We start from the raw sequence: 25753 nt of genomic DNA, 5'->3' as shown, positions 1-25753 counted from the left end.
TTGCCCTCGGATTCTTTTTCAGTCTCACCGTCTGTGTTGCTACCATTGTGACTGCGGGGGGATTATTAGGAAGTATAGGATAGACTAGGATTTGGTCCTGCCTTGTCTTTTACTCTAAGTTGGTCATTGTATTCCTATATATATATGACCACTAGGCTCAAGCAGTACAACGATCGTTTTCATCAATCCTTCTCTATCCCTTCTAACTGCATACAACAATAGGAAAAGAAAACACACCGGACCCGGAAAGTGAACGCCATCGCCCAACCCAGTAACTCACAGAGACCCAAGTAATCAAGTAGGAAAAGACAGCAGGGGAGTTTCAGGTCTTTCCCTATCGGAAGGCCCAAGTATGGTCTATGGTATGGATCAAAGATCATCTGACTTAGAAGAAACTATTGTCGAGGGACGTCCTACACCCAGCGCCGTTGATCTACATCCGACCACACTCGCTACCAGCGCCACTTCCACTCGCATGGACACGAAAACAAGCAGCCCATATGGCCCAGTACGCCCAGAACTCCTCGCTCTCACGTCACTGCATCTGTTCGGCCGGTCCCTCTGGCCCTTCCTTCAGGGCGCGACTGGGAAGACCAGCCGCTGCTCCTCCAAGGCGCGACGCTGGACGGCAGGGAAGAGCAGCCGCTGCTCCTTTAGGGCAGGACGCCTCCTAGCCGCGCCCCAGAGCCGCGGAGCAGGCTACATCGATGCCGCCGAGCTATCGAGGCGACAAAGCCTGTGTTGTCTCCGTCAGGCCGCGATGTGCCTAGCTGTGGAGGGGGCAGAGCAAGCCACTGCCCCGCGACGCGCCAGAGCAAGCATCGTCGCGCCGTCGGCTACTCAGGCTCTGGACTTTTGTTAGAAGTTCCCCTGCTACTCGCCACTTCCCTGCTATTTACTTGGACAGAACAGAGGAAGCAATGGCAGCAGAGACAAAGCCAAATGCCAAATTGAGATTCTAATTGGTGTAAATCAAAAGTAATGTGTAATGAATAGTGTGACTGAACTTAAATTGAGTTTGCAATGTCATTTGAGAGTGGAGTTGAGTGAAAAGTTTGACTGAATTTTTGTTTGGCTGTTGAGTTTGATTTGACTGAATGTTTCATTTGAGAGTGAAGTTGAGCGATTCCGGGACTACAAAGACCAACAAGTCACAATTCTTGATTTGGCTGTTGAATGTACAACTATCATATAAAGTGACACTTCAACAAAGGACTTGCATATAGAACAAAATAGATGCCAAAATAGGGTAATATATCTCTGGCAGATATGGCAAAATGTTATCTTGAACTGAACTTGGACTGAACTCAATGTCATGTGTTGCCCAGAACTGAACTTGCCCACCAATGCTTGTTTGCTCTCTCATTCATTTTCCCAAAAACAACAGTACTTCACCATGACCCAGTGAAAAGATCATCTGTAATAGGCCCCTGAAAATTAAATAAATAAGAATACTGTATGAGCAAGACTTTGCAATCTCTAGTTGGACCATTTTAGATTTTTAAACTACAGGAGCAAGATTATATCATCAGCAACTGAGTGAAGCTAAGGTTTGTCTTGTAACCTTCAGGCACCTCCGCATTATTCCTATTTGTGATGGGTCATTTACGGCATCCGTCACTACTAGTCCAGTAGCTCTGGCGGCCACTTTGTGGCACCCGCCACAGTTACTTTTGCTAACTAGCAGTTGCGGGTGACCTGCCCCGCCCGCAGACTTGGCTGACGCCTGTGAGAAGCAGGCGATGCTCTTCCTTGGTCAGTGAAGAAAGTCTACAATCAGAGTGCTTAAATCCGACTTTCTGAGATGATCGTCTTGTCTCCTTTGTTTGTCCATATCTGTATTTGGCTAGCGATCTACCTACATTAGTGTCTTGTGTTGGTTGTAGCTAAGTTATGCCCATCTATCATATCCATGGTACTGAACTATCCGTAATCCATATATCAAGTATATGAGAGTTATCTATGTCGCCGAACCATAATCCATGCATGTATCTATCTATGTTATCAATACTCCAAAAGTAAGGTGTGTTTAGTGATCATTATCTGTTGGTCATGTGATTGTACTCCAAAAACCCGCACCATCCATGGAGCAAGTGTATAGACATACTCCCTCTATCCACGAATAAGCATACTTCTACCATTTCTCCTAAGTCAAAGTTTTATAATTTTGACCAACTTTATAGAAAAGAATAGTAGTATACATGACATCAAATTGGTATATTATGAAAACTAGTAGAGTGCCCGTGCGTTGCCACGGGCTCTTGAAATAGTATGCAAGAGTTACATGTTAAATCACATGTACAAACAATATAACACAAACACAATTATTGAATAATTGAAGTCCATTTTTGCAATGTAAATTGATAACAAAAAGAAAGATTAACGACATGTCCATGTAACAAACTGAGCGATGTTCCACCTAAATATGTATTACAAAACTATCAATATCTAGATGATGCACTTAAGAAATTCTTTCGCACTATCAGGAAAGTTGCATTTAGCTTCATTCCCACGATGTTTTAGCAAGTATAATAAAAATCGCGTCCTTAACTTATACCCATCCTGCAAAAACAATATATGTAATGAAAATTTCACGCCGAAGATCTTAAATCACTTAAAACATGTAATGGATGCGTTGCCACTGGCATTTCAAAGAAAAATACTGGATGCATATATAATCATAAGACATGTCAATTTTCCAGCTTGGCATAGAAGGTGAGTCTAAAATAGTTGCTTAGTTATTCTGATAATCTTGCTAGTACAATTATGATAGTTACAATAATCACCTAGGAGTTTCAAATTTTGAAAGGAAACAACAACAACAATCATTAGGCCCTTAAGAAAAGAAATCACGACATGATTTTGAATCTCACCAGCTACAAGATATATCCTTCCTAATATTCAGATCTAGTGGGAAAAACTACTACCCAACAATATACATATAATATAATCGACAATGTTTTTTAAATTTGCTAAATAATCATGGGAATAGAAAATGACTTCGGGCTTCAAGATCCAATAGTATATACACAGGCTCGATGCGACGAAGCTGGCGAAGAACATCGAGATGGTTCCAACGAAGGATTTGTCTCGATTTTAAGGGACTTTCACGTGCACAAATCGCTCCCCGTCTTTGTCAGCCACACCTAATAGAAGCAACATAAATGGCTATGACGCCAGCTGCTTCCTTTTCGTGATCATCATGCGGAATTAGATCATCATTACAAATAAGCATTATAATGTTCACATAAATGATGCATTCCGGTAAAGGTTTTGTGATTATCACAAGAACATAAAAATAATAGACGCGCATATATTTTCATGTGGTGGAATACTACTAATCTACACTGGACCTTAATTTTCTATCTAGCGTTGCATATTATAATTAAACGTCCATGGTTGCATCTATTCAAGCTGTACGTAGGAAGACGCCATCTAGTCAAGCACTACGAACTGAGAGAAATAATTACATCTTCCAGTATAGTCGTCAACCCGTGCGTCCGTACGGGCTTGTCAATATTTCGATAGATGTTTGTGAGCTATAGTTTCATTAATATTGGTTCCATGCAATATTTCTAAAAAATAAAGTTTGAAATAATAATTATAATACACATTGTATACCCTCTACATTCGTTTCATGCACATGCTTGGTTTTTCACCGCACGGGCTACTTCTATAATAGCATGTTACTCTCTACATTGTTTTGTAGTTCTTATAATATGAAATGACAATCATATTAAATAGTTGGTAGTCTATAGAAATTGCAACCCAGCTCTACAAAAAAAAATTGATTGAGGACATGGTTAACAAATATAGTAATTTTGATTTATACCATTCAGAAAACAGAGAGATCTGATTCGAAAAAAGAGAGAAATCTGCAGCTTAACAGTAGCATGCAATGAAACATGCCAGATCTATCTAATTCAAACGGGAGAAGTTTTATGGGAAAAGTAAATTGACCCGATTGAATCCATTAGTTGGGCTTCCAGTAATTGGTTTTCGAAGTTCAATTATAAATTATATAAGGACCATTGGTAATTAATCTATACATACACTTGATTTAAATCATAACTTCGAACAAAATGTGTGGAGTATTCCTTAAACATAGAACTTGATATGAAACAACTTTGTAGATAAGAAAAGAATAGCATTAGGAAATGCAATCTCCATCTCTAAACAAATAATAAGGTATATCCCAATGGTTCTAGATATTATGAAGGAGAGAATGTTTTTTAAAACCTTTGGACTAATTGAGGCTGGTAAGAGAACACAAAAGTAATGGCGAGAAGATTAGTATGCCACCAATTTCAAGTCACTTTGTACTGGGGACTATAAATTGTAGGTACGTACAACAGTTGTGCAAATTAATTATTTTTACGACAGAAGGACACGACTTCCCAATTTGATTAGAACTATAACACAATGAAAACAAAAGTGTAAGGCGTAATACTGTTGATAATTTAGCTATACACTAACTTGTAATTCATGTGTTGCATCAAATACGGCCAAGAGGCCAACTCATTGGAATGTGAGTGTGAGTACATCCCTTATTCCAATTTCCTTGAAATTGCTGACATGCTCACTATTGTTTCTTGCATGAAGAACCTATGTTTACTTACTTGATGTTCATTGTATCAAAGTGTGCTGCAACAATTATAAGGTAATAAGAAGATATTTATGGTTACCGTAACACATGATAAAACTGAGATTTTTCATACAACCACCTCTATATCAACGATTACCTTATCACATGCTAATACATTCAACAATTTTTATGACTTGTGTTGCCTTTTGGCATATCTTTGTCAAGAATTTCCATATCAGTGGCTAATAAATTCCTCGTTGTTCAGGTTTATGCCATCGTATGATCCCCTCAATTCGCATGCAAAAGGAATGCATTTTGAAAGAGAAGAATAAAAATTCACATATAGTGACGGTGTTGCTATTGTGAGATTTTTTAGAACAATAGGAAGGCCGCCACCCCCCCCCCCGCCCCGCGTGTTCCATTATCGAATAACGAAACTAGAGTGCAGGAGTCAAACATCATGCAAAGCAAGTTCAGGAAAGAAAAGGAAAAAGGTGCACATTACTGCAGACCAAAGATCATAAAGCCTACCTATTACAGAGCAGCCGGCTCGGCCTGCTCAGGCTGGGATCTCCAGGACAGCGAGATTGTCTTGCTTGGTCTGCTCTGTCAGCTGCTAGATCTTCATCTTCCATATTCCAGCGGGTGCAACGCCAGGGCGCCTGATCTTTTTTGCCGGCTTGGCAGGGGATCCCAGAAGGTCCAGCGACGTCACAGGGCTCAGCAGCGTGTGCTTGCAAGTGAAACTGCCTGGACTCCTGGGTGGAGACGACGGCGTGGTGCCAGACGGTGCAGGTGACATCCTTCACAGGTTTAGCTTGGTGAGAAGTACCTGGCTAAAACACCCTCAGTGTTTTTGTCAAGTTCGACTACCCCACTACGAGCTGGAAAGGAGTGTTCAGGATCGAGGAAACTCAGTGGTTTTAGGCCGGCATATCTTAATTATGTGCTCCATAAACAACAGTGGACGTGGACAATGACGGTGCTGGTAATCTAGGAGGAATACTTGAATTGGTTTGTGCAACCAAGCTCTCATTTATCCATAATCATCCGGAAATACTTTCTACATATATAATGGCTTCGGATTCAGTGTGAAAGATTCAAGTGCCATATATAGATGAAGTGTTTGTTCAGTATAGAAACAGTACATTGTGAGAAATATGAATTATAGTTAGGATCCAGGAAATAAATCAAGTGGGATTAAAGCCTAGAACATGAGAAACATAACAAAAGTATCTAGGAAAAACGAATCAGAAATAACAAAGAAAAAAGTACCTCTGCTTCTTAGCTCCGGCAGACTCTCTGACCAAGTCATGCCTCAACAACATCCTCCAGGCTTACCATTCCTTAGGCACACGGATCCAATAAAAGTATATCATGTTGACGAAAACTATGGACTTGGAGGTTGGTTGGAACAAAAAAAAGATGGGGAAGATGCATGACTTTTTGTAGTGAAAAAAGACACGGAAGTTCAAAAGAACTATTATAAGGAGATTGTCGGTGTCAAAACCGGCGGATCTCGGGTAGGGGGTCCCGAACTGTGCGTCTAGGCGGATGGTAACAGGAGACAAGGGACACGATGTTTTACCCAGGTTCGGGCCCTCTTGATGGAGGTAAAACCCTACGTCCTGCTTGATTAATATTGATGATGTGTGTTACAAGAGTAGATCTACCACGAGATCAAGGAGGCTAAACCCTAGAAGCTAGCCTATGGTATGATTGTCGTTCGTCCTACGGACTACAGCCATCCGGTTTATATAGACACCGGAGAGGGCTAGGGTTACACAGAGTCGGTTACAATGGTAGGAGATCTACATATCCGTATCGCCAAGCTTGCCTTCCACGCCAAGGAAAGTCCCATCCGGGCACGGGACGAAGTCTTCAATCTTGTATCTTCGTAGTCTTGGAGTCCGGCCGATGATAATAGTTCGGCCATCCAGACACCCCCTAGTCCAGGACTCCCTCAGTAGCCCCCGAACCAGGCTTCAATGACGACGAGTCCGTCGCGTATATTGTCTTCGGTGTTGCAAGGCGGGTTCTCCTTCAAACTTCATGTTCCTGTCGAACAGTGTCCGGCTTCCTTATAAATGTTGCGCTCCTTGGCTTCTACGCCCAATAATGGCCTTCTTCCACGTGTCGTATGAATGCGAAAAGCTAGGGTATTTTTACATTTTCCCCCTAGCTGTGCGAACGACCCGCCTATAAGAGAGGCGAGGATCTAGATCCAACTCACACCATTCTCCTTCCGCAAGTACTCATCGAAGCGCCTCTGACAAAAATCCACTCTATCATGGATAGTCGATGTGGCTCCTCCTCTCGCGCTCCCAGCCCTAAGCCAGGAGATTGGGGAAGATGCTCAGTTCCGCACAGTGAGCTAGTGGCACTCCAAACCGAGGGATATCTTCCCCCAGCCTTCATGGTTCCGGTTCGAGCCGGACTGGCCACCTTCAGGGGTGGAAAGCAGGCAGAGAGCGTTCCCAACCCCTCCAAAGGAGAGCGGGTATGCTTTGTCCCTTATCTAATAAGGGGACTCGGATTTCCCATACATCCGTTTCTCCGGGGGCTCCTGGAGTTCTACGGACTCCAGCTTCACCACCTTACACCTGCCTCCATTTTGCACATCGCGGTCTTTCTAGCTCTTTACGAGCTGTTCTTGGGCATCGAGCCCCATTTTGCGCTGTGGAAGAGATTGTTTTGCCTCGTACCCCGTACTCACGAGGGGTCGATATATCAAGTGGGCGGAGCCGAAATATGGCGCATCGCCGGGACCGGATATCTATCCGGCACCCCAAGAAGGCGTCTGAAGACTGGCCTTCGGAATGGTTCTACATGGAGGACGCCCCTCTGCCGGATCCAGTTCGGATCGGCCTCCCGGAGTTCAGCAATGCTCCCTTGAAGAAACGCCTGAGTTGGCCCCCGCGGAGCCCTCAACTGGAGGATGATGGGAGCGTCCATTATCTGATGGGCCGGATTAGGTTACTGGCCCACTCCGGATTGACCATGATTGGAATCATGGCCACGTGCATTATGCGAGGGGTGCAGCCGCTCCAATATAGGGGCCACCCCATGTGGGATTTCAACGGGGAGAACGACGCCACCCGTCATGGCCGCAAGGGGCCGGGATCGGCCGCGGATCTGGTGAAGATCCTGTCCGGCTTGTACAAGGGGGAGAAGGAGGACTTCCTCCAAACGAGCCCATTGAATGGGTTCTCCATGAATAACCATCGGAGCTGGGTAAGCGAACGTTTATTCATCCGACCCGTGCTTTCGAAGTTAAATGCCTTACTTTATGATTTTGACGCAGGAACTGCGTCGGGATGTGGAGGGCATACACAGTCCGGCTCCACAACCCGAGGATCCGGGAAGATCCCTTGATCCGGCCTCCGAAGAGGATCCGGACATAAAGGTGGAGCTAATAGACGGGGTGTTCGACCAACTCAGCATGGACAATGCTTTAGTCGCCATTACGGCTGACTACCCCGGTTTATGTCCGGCTTCTCAGGTAATTATGACCGGAGTTCTGACACCATTACTTCATCCTTGCGTATTTTAGATCACCGTATACCAATGGTGTCTTGCAGGAGGTGCCTTCAAGGCGAGAAGCCGAACCTGCGGCGGCTGACAGCAAGGGTCAGTTCGGCCCAGCAGACGGAAAAGGAGTGCGACGCGAATCAAAACATCGCCGCAACGGTATGGCGCACTGCTGTTTTTAAGGGAAGGATCCCTAGGAGGTATATTAATGCCCATAACTTTTCCAGGAGAAAGAGCGCTCGCCGGACAATGTCCGGAGAGGTTGCCAATCAAGCCTCCGCCAGCCATGCTCCAACGCGTGGTCCGGAAGGGGAGGCGAACACAAGGCATGAGCCGGATGCTCCTCCAACAGAGGATGCCGACAGGCTGTCCGCCACCCGTTCTGAGGTGGAGAGCGCCATGAATCACAGGCGTCGCCGGACAGTTCTTCGTGACGCGTGTTTCTCCCCGGAGGCGTTGAATGCCTTTGATGCGGGAGACGCGCACCTCCGTGCCGCTCAAGATGGTTTAACCAGAGCCACGGAGCAGTATGTAAAGGACATACGGGTAAGTAATTTTAATAGTTATATTTGCCAGTAGCCCCCGAGACTTAAAATAGTTAAAATAACTGATTTAAGGATCATTTATTATGCAGGATCTTACGGAGAAGAATAACCACCTGTCCCAGGAGCTTCAAGAGTGCAAGGCCCAACTTGAGGCCGCACTGACCGCCACAGGAGGAGACACAGAGACCCCCTCCAGTAACACATATTTCAAAAAATTTTATGGCGTGCGGCGTGCGTATAAATCTGACAATAATATTGCAGATGTTGCCGGACTTGATACGGACAAGCAACAGCTACTGCGCCAGTTGAAGGCCGGCGAGAGGGTTCTTATGAAGGTGCAGCAGGAGAGGAACAAACTCCAAGATGCCCACACCCAGCTTGGAGAAGAGCTGAAAGGTGTTCGGGCCCGGCTGTGTGGCTCCTTGAAGGAGAATCGGCGGCTTCGTCGCGGCATCTATAGTAAGTGCTTGAGCAAACTCTTTTGAAAAGAAGAGTTTGGCGAGGAAGTCGGTTGACAGAAATATGTCTGTAGGTGTGCTCACAGGTCGCCCTATGGAGGAAATGCCCAGTTCAACGGGTGATCAACTTCCCGAGCTGGTGCAACTGCTTGAACGTGTTCGGCAGGCGATGAGTGGCGTCGTTCAGGCCTTATGGCCTTCCGTCTCCCTACCTGAGGGACTTGGAGGGCTTGCTGAGAAGCTTCAAGGAGTACGGCGACGTCTCCGTCTGTGGAAGATATCGGCCTGTCGTCAAGGCGCCAGGGAGGCCTGGGCCATGGTGAAGACGCGGTACCCGAAGGCTAACCCAAACCACATGGCCGAGGTCGGACCTGTGGGGCCTGATGGGAAGGAGATCCCTGTGAGCTTGATGTACGGCCAAGTAGAGCTGGCCGCGAAATATTCCCAACAGGACTGTAAATTAGACAGCCTGTTAGATGGGATTGAAGAGGAGTACAATCAGTCAGTTTGACGATGTAATTTTAAAATGACATGTAAAATGCCTTCTAGCCGGATTATAGATTGTTTGCCTTTGCGGACCTTTTTGCTTCAACCTCGGGACCCAATAGTCCGGAGTGTGTCCGAATACCCTGACGGTTATAAAAGAACCGGGGCATGCATGGAGACAAGGCATAGGGGTCATAGTTGCTTTATCAGACAAGTGCCCAACTAGCTATGTTATATTACATGGTTAGTAAGAAACATCTTCCAGGGAGAATAGTTCCGTTAAGGGTTCCTTTCCCTGGGAGGCATGCCCTAAAGTGCATGTCCGGACTGCGAAGATAGCAGAAAAAGCATCTGGGGGGAGATAAATAAGTAATAAATCATCTTTCAGGTCACCGACCGAATATTCCCTTAAGAACGCTAGCCTTCGGCTTCACCCAGTCTGAGGTACACATCCGGCTGACCCGGCAGTAACAATCGCAAAGGTGCTCCCTTTACCTCCTAGCTGAACAATCGGGAACGTAGGGGTAAGCACAGGAGCCAGGCAACCCGGCTTGGCCAAAACTTAAGTCATATCGATGCATATAATGGTGATCAAAAGGTACATGCGGAAGTGTGACACATGTGGTGGGCATGAAGCCCATATAAATAAGCTTCTGTTAAAGAAGCCCTCAGGTATAACGAGTGCGAGTAGCACATCGAGCGAGTGCGAATGAAGCGCAGATTAGCCCTCAAGAGGTTTGTACTGAAAGAGGGAGGAAAAGGGAGGGAAAACGGAGACAGCGAAAAAACATGAAAGGTGGACGGAGGAAGGAGACGAACCCTGAGTCCGGCGCTAGGCGTAAAATCTTCGGAGACGGGCTGCGTTCCATGGGTTTGGCTCGAGTCCGTTGTCAGATGCGTTGTGTAGACGGTATGCACCGCCGGTAGGGACTTGGTCGATGATGAAGGGACCTTCCCATTTCGGCTTAAGTGTGTCCTTTTTCTTGTCCGGCAGGCGTAGAACTAGCTCGCCAACATTGTAAGTTTTCGGCCGTACTTCTCTGCTTTGATATCTTCGAGCCTGTTGTTGATAGAATGCAGAATGGGATTTTGCCACGTCGCGCTCCTCTTCTAAAGCGTCCAAACTGTCCTGCCGATCCAGCTCGGCTTCTCTTTCCTCGTACATGTGCACGCAAGGTGAGTCATGAATTATATCGCAGGGCAAAACTGCCTCACCGCCGTATGCCATAAAAAATGGTGTGAATCCGGTTGTGCGGTTTGGCGTGGTCCGCAGCCCCCAGAGTACGGAGTCGAGCTCCTCTACCCAGTGCGTGTTAGATTCCGTCAGGGACCGCACTAATCTGGGTTTAATGCCGCTCATGATGAGACCATTTGCCCGTTCTACTTGACCATTAGTTTGAGGGTGGTAGACTGAATCGTAGTCGAGCTTGATGCCCATGTTTTTGCACCAGAGTTTAACCTCGTCGGCCGTGAAATTCGTGCCGTTATCAGTGATGATGCTGTGGGGGACGCCAAAACGGTGTACTACCCCGGATATGAAGTCTATCACATGTCCGGATGAAGGAAATATGCCCTAGAGGCAATAATAAAGTTATTATTTATTTCCTTATATCATGATAAATGTTTATTATTCATGCTAGAATTGTATTAACCGGAAACATAATACATGTGTGAATACATAGACAAACATAATGTCACTAGTATGCCTCTACTTGACTAGCTCGTTTATCAAACATGGTTATGTTTCCTAACAATGGACAAAAGAGTTGTCATTTGATTACCGGGATCACATCATTAGGAGAATGATGTGATTGACATGACCCATTCCGTTAGCCTAGCACTTGATCGTTTAGTATGTTGCTATTGCTTTCTTCATGACTTATACATGTTCCTGTAACTATGAGATTATGCAACTCCCGTTTGCCGGAGGAACACTTTGGGTGCTGCCAAACGTCACAACGTAACTGGGTGATTATAAAGGAGTACTACAAGTGTCTCCAAAGGTACATGTTGGGTTGGCGTATTTTGAGATTAGGTTTTGTCACTCCGATTGTCGGAGAGGTATCTCTGGGCCCTCTCGGTAATGCACATCACTATAAGCCTTGCAAGCAATGTAGCTAATGAGTTAGTTATGGAATGATGCATTACGTAACGAGTAAAGAGACTTGCCGGTAACGAGATTGAACTAGGTATTAGATACCGACGATCGAATCTCGGGCAAGTAACATACCGATGACAAAGGGAACAAAGTATGTTGTTATGCGGTTTGACCGATAAAGAACTTCGTAGAATATGTAGGAGCCAATATGGGCATCCAGGTTCCGCTATTGGTTATTGACCAAGAATAGTTCTAGGTCATGTCTACATTGTTCTCAAACCCGTAGGGTCCGCACGCTTAACGTTCCGATGACAGTTTTATTATGTGTTTATAAGTTTTGATGTACCGAAGTTTGTTCGGAGTCCCGGATGTGATCACGGACATGACGAGGAGTCTCGAAATGGTCTAGACATAAAGATTGATATATTGGACTACTATATTCGGACATCGGAAGTGTTCCGGACATTGTCGGAGAAAACCGGAGTGCCGGAGGGTTACCGGAACCCCCCGGGGAGAGATAATGGGCCACATGGGCCTTGGTGGAAAGAGAGAGGGGCGGCCAGGGTGGGCCGTGCGCCCCCTCTCCCTCTGGCCCGAATTGGACTAGGAGGGGGGGCGGCGCCCCCCTCTTTCCTTCCCCCCTCTTCCCCTTCCTTCCCCCTGCTAGTAGGAGTAGGAAAAGGGGAGTCCTACTCCTACTAGGAGGAGGACTCCACCTCCTTGGCGCGCCCACAAGGGCCGGCCGGCCTCCCCCCTCCCTCCTTTATATACGGGGGCAGGGGGGCACCCCAGGACACACAAGTTGATCTACGGATCGTTCCTTAGCCGTGTGCGGTGCCCCCCTCCACCATATTCCACCTCGGTCATATCGTCGCGGAGTTTAGGCGAAGCCCTGCGCCGGTAGAACATCATCAACGTTACCACGCCATCGTGCTGATGGAACTCATCCCCGAAGCTTTGCTGGATCGGAGCCCGTGGATCGTCATCGAGCTGAACGTGTGCTGAACTCGGAGGTGCCGTACGTACGGTGCTTGGATCGGTCGGATCGTGAAGACGTATGACTACATCAACCGCGTTGTCATAACGCTTCCGCTTACGGTCTACGAGGGTACGTGGATAACACTCTCCCCTCTCGTTGCTATGTCATCACCATGATCTTGCGTGTACGTAGGAATTTTTTTGAAATTACTACGTTCCCCAACAGTGGCATCCGAGCCTAGGTTTTATGCGTTGATGTTATATGCACGAGTAGAACACAAGTGAGTTGTGGGTGATACAAGTCATACTGCTTACCAGCATGTCATACTTTGGTTCGGCGGTATTGTGAGATGAAACGGCCCGGACCGACATTACGCGTACGCTTACGCGAGACTGGTTTCACCGTTACGAGCACTCGTGCTTAAAGGTGGCTGGCGGGTGTCTGTCTCTCTCACTTTAGCTGAATCGAGTGTGGCTACGCCCGGTCCTTGCGAAGGTTAAAACAGCACTAACTTGACGAACTATCATTGTCGTTTTGATGCGTAGGTAAGAACGGTTCTTGCTAAGCCCGTAGCAGCCACGTAAAACTTGCAACAACAAAGTAGAGGACGTCTAACTTGTTTTTGCAGGGCATGTTGTGATGTGATATGGTCAAGACGTGATGCTATATTTTATTGTATGAGATGATCATGTTTTGTAACCGAAGTTATCGGCAACTGGCAGGAGCCATATGGTTGTCGCTTTATTGTATGAAATGCAAACGCCCTGTAATTGCTTTACTTTATCACTAAGCGGTAGCGATAGTCGTAGAAGCAATAGATGGCGTAAACGACAACGATGCTACGATGAAGATCAAGGTGTCGCGCCGGTGACGATGGTGATCACGACGGTGCTTCGGAGATGGAGATCACAAGCACAAGATGATGATGGCCATATCATATCACTTATATTGATTGCATGTGATGTTAATCCTTTATGCATCTTATCTTGCTTTGATTGACAGTAGCATTTTAAGATGATCTCTCACTAAAATTATCAAGAAGTGTTCTCCCTGAGTATGCACCGTTGCCAAAGTTCGTCGTGCCCAGACACCACGTGATGATCGGGTGTGATAAGCTCTACGTCCATCTAAAATGGGTGCAAGCCAGTTTTGCACACGCAGAATACTCAGGTTAAACTTGACGAGCCTAGCATATGAAGATATGGCCTCGGAACACGGAGACCGAAAGGTCGAGCGTGAATCATATAGTAGATATGATCAACATAGTGATGTTCACCATTGAGAACTACTCCATCTCACGTGATGATCGGTTATGGTTTAGTTGATTTGGATCACGTGATCACTTAGATGACTAGAGAGATGTCTGTCTAAGTGGGAGTTCTAAAGTAATATGATTAATTGAACTTTAATTTATCATGAACTTAGTCCTGGTAGTATTTTGCAAATTATGTTGTAGATCAATAGCTTGCGTTGTTGCTTTCATATGTTTATTTTGATATGTTCCTAGAGAAAATTGTGTTGAAAATGTTAGTAGCAATGATGCGGATTGGATCCGTGATCGGAGGTTTATCCTCATTGCTGCACAGAAGAATTATGTCCTTAATGCACCGCTAGGTGACAGACCTATTGCAGGAGCAGATGCAGACGTTATGAACGTTTGGCTAGCTCAGTATGATGACTACTTGATAGTTTAGTGCACCATGCTTAACGGCTTAGAATCGGGACTTCAAAGACGTTTTGAACGTCATGGACCATATGAGATGTTCCAGGAGTTGAAGTTAATATTTCAATCAAATACCCGAGTTGAGAGATATGAAGTCTCCAACAAGTTCTATAGCTAAAAGATGGAGGAGAATCGCCCAACTAGTGAGCAAGTGCTTAGATTGTCTGAGTACTACAATCGCTTGAATCAAGTGGGAGTTAATCTTCCAGATAAGATAGTGATTGGCAGAGTTCTCTAGTCACCATTACCAAGTTACTGAAACTTCGTGATGAACTATAATGCAAGGGATGACGAAAATGATTCCCGAGCTCTTCGTGATGCTGAAATCGACGAAGGTAGAAATCAAGAAAAGAGCATCAAGTGTTGATGATTGACAAGACCACTAGTTTCAAGAAAAGGGCAAAGGGAAAGAAAGGGAACTTCAACTAAGAATGACAAGCAAGTTGTCACTCCCACGAAGAAGCCCAAAGTTGAACCAAAGCCTGAAACTGAGTGCTTACACTGCAAAGGAAATGGTCACTGGAAACGGAAATACCCTGAATATTTGGTGGATAAGAAGGATGGCAGAGTGAACAAGGGTATATTTGATATACAGATTATTGATGTGTACCTTACTAGTGTTTATAGTAGCCCCTGAGTATTTGATACTTGTTCGGTTGCTAAAAATTAGTGTTTCGAAACAGGAGTTACAGAATAAACAGAGACTAGTTGAGGGTAAAGTGACGATGTGTATTGGAAGTTGTTCCAAGATTGATATGATCATCATCACACTCTCCCTACACTTTCGAGATTAGTGTTGAACCTAAATAAATGTTATTTGGCGTTTGCGTTGAGCATGAATATGATTTGATCATGTTCATTGCGATACGGTTATTCATTTAAAGACAAAGAATAATTGTTGTTCTGTTTACATGAATAAAACCTTCGATGGTCATACACCCAATGAAAATAGTTTGTTGGATCTCGATTGTAGTGATACACATATTCATAATATTGATGCCAAAAGATGCAAAGTTAATAATGATAGTGCAACTTATTTGTGGCACTGCCATTTGGGTCATATTGGTGTAAAGCGCATGAAGAAACTCCATAAAGTTGGATTTTTGGAATCACTTGGTTATGAATCATTTGATGCTTGCTAACCGTGCCTTTTGGGCAAGATGACTAAAACTCCGTTCTCCGGAACAATGGAACGAGCTACTGACTTATTGGAAATAATACATACCGATGTATGCGATCCGAAGAGTGTTAAGGCTCGCGGCGTGTATCGTTATTTTCTGACCTTCACAGATGATTTGAGCAGATATGGGTATATCTACTTGATGAAACATAAGTCTGAAATAGTTGAAAAGTTCAAAGAATTTCAGAGTGAAGTGGAAAAATCATTGTAACAAGAAAATAAAGTTTCTATGATCTGATCATGGAGACGAATATTTGAGTTACGAGTTTGGTCTTCATTTGAAACAATGTGAAATAGTTTTGCAACTCACGCCACCTGGAACACCACAATGTAATGGTGTGTCTGAACGTTGTAATCGTACTTTACTAGATATGGTGCGATCTATGATGTCTCTTATCGGTTTACCACTATCGTTTTGGGGTTATGCATTAGAGACAACTGCATTCACGTTTAATAGGGCACCATCTAAATCCGTTGAGATGACACCGTATGAACTATGGTTTGGCAGTAAACCTAAACTGTCGTTTCTTAAAGCTTGGAGTTGCGATGCTTATATGGAAAAGGTTTTCAACCTGATAAGCTTGAACCCAAATTGGAGAAGTGCGTCTTCATAGAATACCCAATGGTAACTATTGGGTACACCTTCTATCACAGATCCGAAGGCAAGATATTCGTTGCTAAGATGGATCCTTTCTAGAGAAGAAGTTTCTCTCGAAAGAAGTGAGTGGGAGGAAAGTAGAACTTGATGAGGTAATTGTACCTTCTCCCTTATTGGAAAGTAGTTCATCACAGAAATCAGTTCCAGTGATTCCTATACCATTTAGTGAGGAAGTTAATGATGATGATCATGAAACTTCAGATCAAGTTGCTACCAAACCTCGTAGGTCTTCCAGAGTAAGATCCGCACTAGAGTGGTACGGTAATCATGTTCTAGAAGTCATGTTACTAGACCATGATGAACCTACGAACTATGAGGAAGCGATGATGAGCCCAGATTCCACGAAATGGCTTGGGGCCATAAAATCTGAGATATGATCCATGTATGAGAACAAAGTATGGACTTTGATTGACTTGCTCGATGATCAGAAAGCCATGTTAAATAAATGGATCTTCAAGAGGAAGATGGACACTGATAGTAGTGTTACTATCTACTAAGCTCGACTTGTTGCGAAAGGTTTTCAACAAGTTCAAGGTGTTGAATACGATGATATTTTCTCACTCGTATCGAAGCTTAAGTCTGTCTGAATCATGTTAGCAATTGCCACATTTTATGAAATCTGGCATATGAAATGTCAAAACCGCATTCCTTAATGGATTTATTAAAGAAGAGTTGTATATGATGCAACCAGAAGGTTTTGTCAATCCTAAAGGTGCTAATAAAATGTGCAAGCTCCAGCGATCCATCAATGGACTGGTGCAAGCATCACGGAGTTAGAATATACGCTTTGATGAGTTGATCAAAGCATATGGTTTTATACAGACTTTTGGAAAGGCCTGTATTTAGAAGAAAGTGAGTGGGAGCACTACAACATTTCTGATAAGTATATGTGAATGACATATTATTAATTGGAAATGATGAAGAATTTTCTGGAAAGCATAAAGGAGTTTTTGAAAGAAGTTTTTCAAAGAAAGACCTTGGTGAAGCTGCTTACACACTGAGCATCAAGATCTATATAGATAGATCAAGACGCTTGATAAGTTTTTCAATGAGTACATACCTTGATAAATTTTTTGAAGTAGCTCAAAATGGAACAGTCAAAGAAAGAGTTCTTGCTTGTGTTGCAAGGTGTGAAGTTGAGTAAGACTCAAAACCCGACTATGGCAGAAAATAGAAAGAGAATGAAAAGTCATTCCCTATGCCTCAGTCATAGGTCCATAAAGTATGCTATGCTGTGAACCAGACCTATTGTATACCTTGCTCTGTGTTTGGCAAAGGAATACAATTTTGATCTAATAGTAGATCACTGGACAGCGGTCAAGAATATCCTTAGTGAGGACCAAGGAAATACTTCTCGATTATGGAGGTGATAAAAGAGCCCGACGTAAAAAGTTACATCAGTGCAAGCATTTACACCGATCCAGATGACTCTAAGTCTCAATCTGGATACATATTGAAAGTGGGAGCAATTAGCTAGAGTAGCTCCATGCAGAGCATTGTAGACATAGAATATTTGCAAAATACATACGGCTCTGAATGTGACAGACCCGTAGACTAAACTTCTCTCACGAGAAAAACATGATCATACCTTAGTACTCTTTGGGTGTTAATCACATAGCAATGTGAACTAGATTATTGACTCTAGTAAACCCTTTGGGTGTTGATCACATGACGATGTGAACTATGGGTATTAATCACATACAGATGTGGACATTGGTGTTAAATCACATGATGATGTGAACTAGATTATTGACTCTAGTGCAAGTGGGAGACTGAAGGAAATATGCCCTAGAGGCAATAATAAAGTTATTATTTATTTCCTTATATCATGATAAATGTTTATTATTCATGCTAGAATTGTATTAACCGGAAACATAATACATGTGTGAATACATAGACAAACATAATGTCACTAGTATGCCTCTACTTGACTAGCTCGTTTATCAAAGATGGTTATGTTTCCTAACTATGGACAAAAGAGTTGTCATTTGATTAACGGGATCACATCATTAGGAGAATGATGTGATTGACATGACCCATTCTGTTAGCCTAACACTTGATCGTTTAGTATGTTGCTATTGCTTTCTTCATGACTTATACATGTTCCTGTAACTATGAGATTATGCAACTCCCGTTTGCCGGAGGAACACTTTGGGTGCTACCAAACGTCACAACGTAACTGGGTGATTATAAAGGAGTACTACAGGTGTCTCCAAAGGTACATGTTGGGTTGGCGTATTTCGAGATTAGGTTTTGTCACTCCGATTGTCGGAGAGGTATCTCTGGGCCCTCTCGGTAATGCACATCACTATAAGCCTTGCAAGCAATGTAGCTAATGAGTTAGTTACGGAATGATGCATTACGTAACGAGTAAAGAGACTTGCCGGTAACGAGATTGAACTAGGTATTAGATACCGACGATCGAATCTCGGGCAAGTAACATACCGATGACAAAGGGAACAAAGTATGTTGTTATGCGGTTTGACCGATAAAGATCTTCGTAGAATATGTAGGAGCCAATATGGGCATCCAGCTTCCGCTATTGGTTATTGACCAAGAATAGTTCTAGGTCATGTCTACATTGTTCTCGAACCTGTAGGGTCCGCATGCTTAACGTTACGATGACAGTTTTATTATGAGTTTATAAGTTTTGATGTACCGAAGTTTGTTCGGAGTCCCGGATGTGATCACGGACATGACGAGGAGTCTCGAAATGGTCGAGACATAAAGATTGATATATTGGACGACTATATTCGGACACCGGAAGTGTTCTGGACGTTGTCGAAGAAAACCGGAGTGCCGGAGGGTTACCGGAACCCCCCGGGGAGAGATAATGGGCCACATGGGCCTTGGTGGAAAGAGAGAGGGGCGGCCAGGGTGGGCCGCACGCCCCCTCTCCCTCTGGTCCGAATTGGACTAGGAGGGGGGGCGGCGCCCCCCTCTTTCCTCCCCCCCTCTTCCCCTTCCTTCCCCCTCCTAGTAGGAGTAGGAAAAGGGGTGTCCTACTCCTACTAGGAGGAGGACTCCTCCTCCTTGGCGCGCCCACAAGGGCCGGTCGGCCTCCCCCACTCCCTCCTTTATATACGGGGGCAGGAGGGCACCCCAGGACACACAAGTTGATCTACGGATCGTTCCTTAGCCGTGTGCGGTGCCCCCCTCCACCATATTCCACCTCGGTCATATCGTCGCGGAGTTTAGGCGAAGCCCTGCGCCGGTAGAACATCATCATCGTCACCACGCCATCGTGCTGACGGAACTCATCCTCGAAGCTTTGCTGGATCGGAGCCCGGGGATCGTCATCGAGCTGAACGTGTGCTGAACTTGGAGGTGTCGTACGTTCGGTGCTTGGATCGGTCGGATCGTGAAGACGTACGACTACATCAACCGCGTTGTCATAATGCTTCCGCTTACGGTCTACGAGGGTACGTGGACAACACTCTCCCCTCTCGTTGTTATATCATCACCATGATCTTGCGTGTACGTAGGAATTTTTTTTAAATTACTACGTTCCCGAACACCGGATTCTGCCGTTTTAACCGGCTTGGCCTCTATCCATTTGGTGAATTTGTCCACCATGACCAATAAGTATTTCTTCTTGTGGGTTCCCCCTTTCAGGGGTCCAACCATGTCAAGCCCCCAAACCGCGAACGGCCAAGTAATGGGTATAGTTTTGAGGGCGGTGGGTGGTATGTGGCTCTGATTAGCAAAGAGCTGGCAACCGACACATCGTTGGACCAAGTCCTGAGTATCTGCCCGGGCGGTCGGCCAATAAAATCTTGTACGGAAGGCCTTGCCTACAAGGGCCCGGGCGGCGGCGTGGTGCCCGCCGAGTCCGGCGTGAATTTCAGCCAGGAGATTTCGCCCTTCCTCTTCGGAGATACACCTTTGAAGGACTCCGGTTGTGCTTTTCTTATAAAGTTCTCCCTCATGGACCTTGTAGGCTTTAGATCACTGAACTATGCAGCGGGCCTCATTTTGGTCTTCGCACTAGTAGAAAAACACCTAATAGTCCCGGTTCATAAGGGCCTTTAGTCCCGGTTCATGAACCGGGACTAATGGGCCGTTACTAATACCTCCACCCATTAGTCCCGGTTCAATCCAGAACCGGGACCAATGTGCCTCCACGTGGCCCTGTGCGCCGAGCCCAGTGAGGGGGCCTTTGGTCCCGGTTGGTGGCTCCAACCGGGACCAAAAGGCATCCACGCGTCAGCATTCCAGTGGCTGGGGTTTTTGTTTTTTTTGAAAGGAGGGGAGGTTGGGGGTTTTGGGGGGTTAATTTAGGTGTTTCATATATTGTGTTAGCTAGCTAATTAATAGAGAGAAGTGTCCTCTCTTATATCCGTGCTTGGTCGACGCTACGTACTATATATACATAAGTGATTGAGAGAACCATTCAGTACAGAAGGTCATCATGCATACCGAGAGAAGTGATCGATCGACCTCTCCTTCTCCGAGAGATTGGTCGAACAACAAATTTTAGTATCATGTATCCGACGCTACTGGCTACATACATGTACAATATGTATAAGATCTCTTAATTACAAACCCCTAGCATTTGAAATCAATTTCCACATGGTATTCTCTGACTTTACTGATGACGTGGTCAAGAAAGAATCCCGCCAGTTCCTCTTGAATTGCTTTCATGCGATCTGGTTCTAGGAGTTCATCCCGCATCTGCCACGTCTAATTTGAAGAAGGGGGTTAATTAATACATATATATGAATGAAACTCAACAGAAATGATGGTGTAATAAAATGAAATTGTGAATATTATTGCTTACGTACTTCATATTGTCTTCTAGAGTAGCCCCGCTTGTTTTTCAAAGTCGCGGTGTGGATGAACTCGCACACGTAGTATCCACAGAAATCATTCCCTTCCTCCTGCCACAAGCACTTTACGAGAAATAGAGGTCAATCAAACTGATAATGAAGCATTATAAATGGCATTGATGAAAGTATAGCTATAGAATCAACGGGAGATGCGCGCAACTAGCTAGCCAGTAGTACTTACTTTCGGGTATTTATATGTCAGCTCCTTCAGCAGTCCCGGAGCTTCAGCGGTGAACTGTTTCCAAACCCTGCAAGACAAAGAAAATAATTATTATTACTTGAGGTATCAGGAAATGAACAAAAAGTTGCCGATATGGTGCGATAATGATCGATTGAACTTACTTGCTGAGCATTTCAGTGATGTCCGCATAGGTTTTGGGATCTTTCCGTCTCGAGTCTAAGACGATTACTAGTCCACGCTCAAACTTAATCTCTAGAAGAATATAGTGGTACCTGCGCACGCATGCATAACTCATCAATTACATTACTATAAGCTCGCTTGAGTAATAAGGAAAACCGAATATGCACATGACAGTAACACTCACGGGCCATTGTAAGGAAAGAGTATGGTATCTTTGTTTTGATTTTTGATCAACGATTGTAGCAAGTTGTCCTCTGCCTCTTTGATGTTGTTTTCAACCAGAAATACATCTATGATATTTGTGTTAATGAACCCAATATCATAAATTTCTTGTTTTTTGCACTCGATGATCTTCAATCTGCATAATATATTGAGGATAATTAATTATAAATACATGCAATGAAAGAGCCGAGCTATATATAGAGACTTAATGACAGAAATAGTACTTACAAGCAGTAGCAAAAGACCATTAATTTATCGAGGGCCTTTTGATTGAAGAACTCGAAGAACTCCTCAAATGGAACAGTTAACAGATCATTTGCAATGAGATAGTGCTCCTCTTTAATATGCAGATACAAAGCATTCTTACCCTCAGACTCTCTGCAGGTTTCCATGTACCAATTATGGAATCTTCGCATCATTGTTGTCAGAGATTTTTCATCTTTGACGAGAGGCTTCCTGTACTCGTATCTGTGTCCGTCCACCTCCAAGAAATTAGGAAGTGCATCGTCAGGTAGGTAATCGTCAAGATTGCCATAACCGGCCACCGTCCCCGGAGCATTAGACACATTGAGCGGGGGGCACGATTGTTGTGCTTGTTCGCCGAGCTGGGCAATTTTTTTCCCCTTTGCTCGTTCTTTTGACATTTTAGCACTGACAGTAGTTCCCGACCGCTGGGCTTGGAGATATGTCTGTTCAGTAATGCGCTCATAGTTGGTTCTCGACGGAGACTTTGGTGGTTTCCTCAGGGCATCGATAGTGCTCTTTGCTTTCACAGGATCTACCTTCTCCTCCGGAGGTGGATGTCTCTTTGCTTTCACCCCTTCAAAGAACTCCTTCACGTGGGTCCGCACAATCGTATCGTTTTCCTCCTCGGACCTCTCGTACGGTAACTTCTCTAGAGGCTTGAGAGATGATGGACCGTATTTGTATTGCCTCCCGCCTCTGGTTGTGCTGCTAGACGCCGGAGCAGACGGAGCGGCTGCGGCGTCTGTCTTCTTTCGTGCTTGCTTACGAGGCGGAGGAGAAGGAGTACGACGCGCCGGAGCAGCCGGGGCGGCGGCGGGTCTCTTCCGCCCTTGCTGGCTTCTCGGGAGCGCCGGCGCAGGCGGAGAAGGAGGCGGAGTGCCGCCATGCGTGCCCTGATCGTCACTCGCCGGAGGAGGAGGCGGTGGAGGAGGCGGAGTGCCCTGACTCGCCGGAGTAGGAGGAGGAGGCGGAGGCGTCCAGTTCAGAAGGTTGATGAGATCCTTCTTCCATAGGCATGGAGTCTTCAGAGCAGAACCCAGCCTAGTCCCCCCTTCACCGGTAGGGTGGTCAAGCACGAGGTCCTCAAATCCCTCCGTTATTTCATCCACCATCACCTTAGCATATCCTTTTGGAATCGGCTGGCAGTGATAAGTTGTGCCGGGTCCACTAGGATAAACTTGGCCAACAGCAGCCTTGACCTTCAAAGTCATCCATCGCGCCATCATGTGGCAATTTTGAGACTCCGTGATACCATCCATGGGATAGCTGGCAGGAGCCGTCAAGACATGCTCCGGTTGAAGCAACTCGGTGGAAGCCACGCTGCTTCTCCGCTGAGATGGCGGGGTAGCTTCGGGGGAAGCTTCGGCAGGTTGTTTGCTGCGATCTGCTGCTTCTCGTTCCTCTTCTCGATCCTCTAGCCCCATTACCCTTTCGTGCAGCGCCTGCGGTTGGTCCTGCTCCAGTTTCTTCCTCCTCTCGTGGGTTTTGTAACCCCCTGCGTCCGGAAAACCAACCTTCCACGGAATGGAGCCTGGCGTGCCTCGTGTCCGTCCAGGGTGCTCAGGATTCCCAAGGGCCATTGTGAGCTCGTCCTTCTCCCTGTTTGGAAGGAACGTCCCTCGCTGCGCTGCATCGATATAGTGTCGAAGGTTATTGACTGGTATTTCCAGTTGCTCGTCCGTCCACTGGCAAAACCCTGTTACAGGGTCCAAGGTTCCGCTAGACCCGAAGAACCAAGTCCGGCAACGGTCTGGCCATCTCATTGTCTCTGGTTCGATCCCTTTTTCAAGCAGATCATTCTCAGCATTGGACCACTTAGGCCGGGCTTGCAGGTAGCCACCTGACCCCGTGTGATGGTGAAGCGTCTTCTTCGCAGCATTTTTCTTGTTTGTCTCCGACATCTTCTTAATCTTTTCCGATGTCTTGTGGGCCACAAATGCGGGCCAGTGATCTTTGATCTTCTCATATGTGCTGATGAATTCTGGTGTCTTTTTATCTTTTACAAACTGGTTCAGCTCTTTCCTCCACCTCCTCATTAGGGTTGCCATCTTCTTAAGAGCACAAGACTTGATTAATTCCTCTTTAACTGGCTTCTCCGAATCCTCCTCTGGCGGTAGGGTGAAATTTGCCTTCAGTTGAGTCCAAAGATCTTCTTTCTGCATATCATTGACATAAGACACCTCAGCGTCTTCCTCCTTAGGCTTATACCATTGCTGGATGCTGATCGGGATCTTGTCCCTAACAAGAACCCCGCACTGAGAAGAAAATGCCTTCCTTGTCCGGATGGGTTCAATTGGTTCGCCGTCAGGCGCGATTTCTATGATCTCAAACTTTTCATCCGAGCTCAACTTTTTCTTTGGGCCTCGTCTCCTTACCGAAGTTGTGCTCGATCCGGAGGGCTAGAAATTACAAGGAAGAAAGATTAGAGTAATTAATATGTGTACATATACCAAAATAATGGAAGCATCAATTAACTAGTCAGCACGGGCTTAACTAATATATATATATATACCTGGCCGGGATCGGTTCGGTCACCAGAGCAGTCAGCACGGTCTCCTTCTTGTTCCTCCATTGTGTCATCAGAGACATCATGAACATAGTCCTGTTCTTGTACCGGCATTAATGGGCCGAAGCCATCATGAACATAGCCCTCTTCTTCACCCCGTTCTTCCAGCTGACCAACGGAGTCGAGGAGAAATGACGCAACTTCATCCCTTCCATTTGCGATTATGTCCCTCAATATCGCTTCTGTGTCTTCGTCTCGGCAGTGCTCCATAGTTTTTGCAAATATTTACAACATGTTTATATATGGTATAGATGGAAAATGTAGAACTAGCCAGCTAATCACAATAAGGAATCATGTTAGTGGCCTCGACGCTGCTTCTCTAGGGTTCGGGGTCGCCTCGACACAACAACGCTTCGAGAGAGTTAATTTGTCGGGTAGGGGCGCAGCGGGAGGGGGTAGGAGACCAACATCGTTTTCTCTCTAGGATTTGGGTGTCCTCGAGAGTTTTGGTCGAGCCCTCGACCCCTCGGCGATCCTCGACACCCTCGTTCCCGATAAAAATTAAGAAGAAGAAGAAAAAAAAGAGGAGAAAAAAAGGAGAAGAAGCTCCTCTATTCCTTCTTCTTCTCCTCTTCTTTTCTTCTTCTTTCTCTTCTTCCTCTCCTCGTCTTCTCCTTCTTCTTCTCCTTCTTTCTCTACTTATTTTCCTTTTCCTTATTTTACTTTTTCCTCTCCACTAACATAAAATGCACTATCCTAAAATGCAACAAACATAAAATGCACTAAATTGATCAACTAACCTAAAATCAGTGATAAAATGCACTAACCTAAAATCGATATCTACTAATTAACAACTTAAAAAAATACATATATGAAAAAAAACATCATCATATCATCAACAGAAAAAATAGTATTTTTTCTAAAAATCTATCTTTTGCATATATACATCAACATATATATACACTAACCTAAAATGCACAAAAATGCTATCGAAGAGGGGGTATATCGACCCCCCTCATGTATCCACATACATACATCTATACATACATATATACTTACATATATGTATAATTTTTTGAAGATAGAAACTTTTGCGTATATAAAGTTTTTCTAAAATCTAACTTTTGAATATATGAACATATATACACAGAGAACATATACATATATATACACAGAGAACATATACATAAAATGCAAAAAAATAAGAGGAAAGGGCGCCGGCGGCCGGACCGAAGGCGGCGGCGTGTGGTCGGGGCGACGGCAACGGGGTTGGGGAAGGGGCGGCGCGCGCGGCGACGGCGACGGGGTCGGCGAACGGGTGGCGCGCGCGGCGACGGCGACGGGGT

This window comes from Triticum dicoccoides, chromosome 3B, assembly GCF_002162155.2.
Source record: "Triticum dicoccoides isolate Atlit2015 ecotype Zavitan chromosome 3B, WEW_v2.0, whole genome shotgun sequence".
NCBI lineage: Eukaryota > Viridiplantae > Streptophyta > Magnoliopsida > Poales > Poaceae > Triticum > Triticum dicoccoides.
The sequence above is the reverse complement of the archived record's forward strand: the minus strand, read 5'-3'. Positions refer to the sequence as shown.